The following is a 4,119-nucleotide window of genomic DNA, read 5'->3' as shown; positions in this document are numbered from 1 at the left end:
CAAACAACAGCAGTCCCTCTTCCGATCTTTCCAGCCGAGCGAGGGAGGAGAGGAGCTAGCCGGGTGAGAGGAGGAGGAGACGCGAGAGAGAAGAGAAAACAGAGCACTCTGTTTTCTCAACCAAAGGAAAAAAAAAAAAGAAAAGAAAAAGGGATTTATGCTTATTTTATTTATTCTATGCTAATCCTTTTTATGAAAATGTTTGCATCTCATATGGATAGCTAAATTTTTTTAAGCTAAGGCTAGGGAAAAGCCTAGCATTTTCTTCATGTATTTCCTTTAATCATCAATTGGATTTTAATGTTTTTGATTTGATTTATGGTGCAGTAGATTGATAGAAAATATTTCAAACTTATATATTTTCTTTGATTTGTTATTTCCCCCGGGTATAACAGATGCTTAGAAATCCCTGTAGTTTAAAATAGAATTACTGTAATGCTGCCCATAAAACTAAATCTATTTAACTGAGATAATAGATGATTTTAAGAAAAGCATGATGAAGTGCTAGGCTATATCTTGATGCCTTAGTTATATTTTGTCAATCCGAATATTATTTAGCCTTTAATTTTTGTTCACTGTCAAATCCCTGTGGATTCGATCTCGGACTCACCGAGAATATTACTTTGCTACACCCTATACTTGGGGTATCCTACGTTTAATTTCCCTTTTTAAAAGAACAAGATTAAAATCGTAGCAAGTTTTTGGCGCCGTTGCCGGGGATTTGCAACGTGCGAACGAGAACAAGGCTGCAAATTTCAAATCTTTAATTTCTAGTTCTTCAATTTTTCTTTATTTTTAACACAGCTGAAATTTCAAATCTTTTCAGATTTCAGGGCGACACAAAGCAGGACCAGTAACAAAGAAGATCAAGATCACATTTTTGGATTCCCGGAGTAAACGAACTTTGGCCGTGAGTATTTAAATTAATTTTTCTGTTTTGCTCTATTTTTCCTACATTAGAATTTTACTCTTGTTTTAAAAAAAATTTATAAAAAAAATTTTTATTAATTAAAATAATAAAATAATAAAAATAATAAATAATTAAAAAGAAAAAAATTTAGCTAGTTTGCTTGATCAACTATTCAAATGCAATTTAATGTCATGACATAAAATGTTAAAAATTTTCTTGATTGTTGCATATAGTATAAAGCATTTGCATAAAATAATCTAAGGGCTGAACCCATTAACAAGATAAGGTCGGGATTTCATCACTCGTCCTTAGCCCAAAAATCATCCAAGTGCATAAATATCCTAAGCCTAATTAAAATCAACTAGACGTTGGCCCCTAAGGATAATCGAGCTCAATAGGACGAAGACCACTGAAAGTTGCACCAATTTCGCTCTATGACCCCGGTCGATGTCTAGGCAAGCTTTGTCCCTCTAAGTGATTAAAGGGAGACAGTTTCTGTTCGAGGAAAGTGGGTCTTAAGTGGGACCTTTGCTATACGCATCGTGACCCCTCCACTTACCTGGGAGCTTACCTGGTCGACTAGGTTATTAGACCTGATTGGAGGCTTAAGTGTACTCTTCAAACCAGTTAGGAGCTGTCTAGAAATTTTTAGGAAAACATTAGAAATAAGGGTGCTATGCTTTGATACTGTTTGATTGTGAATAATTTTAGTAGCAGGGTGTCAATATTCATAGCTTTAGGTAATATTCATACTCATCCAAAACTCTAAAATATATATATATATACACAAAATAAATAATTAATTAATAATAATAATAATTAAAAAAAAAAAAGTTGACTGGTTAATTGGTCAGTATATGCGGTTGTGGCAAAGGAATAAAACGAAAAGATTAGTCCGAGTTGAATCTAGGGATAAAAGTTCAAATAATCAAATGGAAGATAATGGTAGTAATCAGGGAGACAATGAATTTCAAGAAGACTTACCTATTAGAACGCTTCGTGATTATCTACAACCCACTAGGACCAGTACCCCATCCTGTATGGTTATTCCTATTGCTGCGGGAGCTTTTGACATGAAACCAGGAATAATCCAATTACTCCCAAAGTTTCATGGACTTGACTCAGAAAGTCCCTATTTGCACCTAAAAGAATTTGATGAAGTGTGTTCAACACTTCAATTTAATAATATCAATGAAGAGGTAGTGAAGCTTAAGTTATTTCCCTTTTCTTTAAAGGAAAAAGCTAAGTCATGGTTACACTCCTTAAGGCCTAGGACCATAGCTACCTGGCAAGAAATGACAAGAGAATTTTTAAAGAAATTCTTTCCAACACATAAAACAAACACACTTAGAAGAAATATCATGAACTTCGCACAAAAAGATGGAGAAACATTTTTTCAGTGTTGGGAAAGATTTAAGGACCTTCTCCTTGCTTGCCCACATCATGGATACGAAATTTGGAGAATCATCAGTTTCTTTTATGATGGTTTGACCTCCAATATGAGACAATTTGTGAAAATGATGTGTAATGGTGAATTTATGAATAAGGAACCAGAGGAAGCCTGGGACTATTTTGATCTGTTGGCAGAAAATGCACAGGCCTGGGATACAATAGATAAGAACGAGAAATCTCAAAAATCGACTAATACTAAAGGAGGAATGTATCATGTTAAAGAAGAAAATGATGTAAATTTAAAGATTGCTAATCTAACTAGGAAGGTTGAAGCCATTGAATTAAGCAGAGCCAATACAGGAAAGGCACCTACTATAGATGAAAGTATATGTGAAATCTGTGAGAGTAATGCACACTTAACCAAGGATTGTCCTACAATCCCCGCCTTCCAAGAAGTGTTGCATGATCAAGCGAATTTCACAAATGCTTATAAGAGACCATTTCCTGAAACATATAATCCTAACTGGCGAAACCATCCTAACTTTAGTTGGAGACATGGACCCACTGCCAATGAATCTCAAGGGAATTCCATACCCTATGTGCCACCCCATAAGAGATCTCTTGAGGATACTTTGCAGGCATTCATGCAAGGGCAGACTCAAATAAATCAGAATACAATGCAGTCACTTCAAGAACTTAAAAATTCTGTAGGTAGAATTGAGGCTCAACTCAATGTTAGGGAAAAAGGGACATTTCCAGCCCAACTTCAATCTAACCCAAAGGGTCAACATGAGGTCCATGAAGCAAGTTCATCCCAACCTAAATTTGAACAAGTTAAGTCTGTCACAACCCTCCGTAGCGGAAAAATAATTAACAAAGAAATTCCAACGAAGGATGACAGACCTGAAAAATCCATTGAGAAAAGGAATGAAAATAATACTGAACAAGATGATCCAATACCTCATCATAAAATAGTTGCTCCATTCCCTCAGCGCTTGCTTGCAGCTAGAAAAGGAGTACCTGATCAAGAAATTTTGGATATCTTTAAACAAGTAAAGATTAACATTCCTCTATTAGATGCCATTAAGCAGATTCCATCTTATGCAAAATTTTTAAAAGATCTTTGTACCATAAAGCGAAAGCTTTACGTACAAAAGAAAGCTTTTCTAACTGAACAGGTGAGTGCTATTCTCAAACACAACACCTGTTGCCCAGTAAATACAACCCAAGAGGGGGGGGGGGTGAATTGGGTCTTTTAAAACTTTTAAGCTTCTTTTGAAACTTTTTGATTAATTATGCTAAGTTGTATAGATGCACAGTGGAATTTAAACTTAGCAACAGTTTGATTTATTGAATGAGACTTGATTACGTAAATTGAATATGCTTGCAACTAAAGGATGCACGGATAAGAGTTAAGCAAGCAATTTATCTAAGTAAGTAGGTGAGCAAGTTAGACAATGACAAAAAGCATCACAAACACAACAAACATATAGTGGTTCGGTGCACCCCAGCACCTACATCCACTCCCCAAGACCTCTTGGGAATTTCACTATAATCCTACAGATTACAGCCGGTTGTTTTACAAGCTCACAACCCAACTTGTTGTTTTACGAGATCTCAACGAACTCGGTCGGTTTTCACAGGCTCACCGACTCGAACCAACCGATTGTTTTCACGGGCTCACAATCCAACCCGGTTGGTTTTTCCAAAGGCTCACCAACCACAACCTTACAATGTTGGTTTTTCCCTTTGGCTCACCAACAAACTTAACCCCTTGATTCAATCCCTTGATTGAATCAAGTTACAAGATATTAGAA

The 4,119-nt window shown here is 35.9% G+C and overlaps 1 non-coding gene across 1 annotated transcript; it reads right to left on the bottom strand.

The window, feature by feature from the left end:
• Window positions 1-2,253: 2,253 nt before the first annotated feature.
• LOC148702183 (small nucleolar RNA R71) lies at window positions 2,254-2,360 on the bottom strand. The gene has a single exon (XR_015969569.1). It is a non-coding gene; the product is annotated as a small nucleolar RNA R71 (small nucleolar RNA).
• Between the last annotated feature and the right edge of the window lie 1,759 nt (window positions 2,361-4,119).

Source organism: Phoenix dactylifera, chromosome 10 (assembly GCF_051530095.1).
Source record: "Phoenix dactylifera cultivar Ajwa chromosome 10, Ajwa_hap1_PhDact_Kaust_v1.1, whole genome shotgun sequence".
Classification (NCBI taxonomy): Eukaryota; Viridiplantae; Streptophyta; class Magnoliopsida; order Arecales; family Arecaceae; genus Phoenix; species Phoenix dactylifera.
Note: the sequence above shows the minus strand (reverse complement) of the source record. Positions and strands in the feature narration are given on the sequence as shown.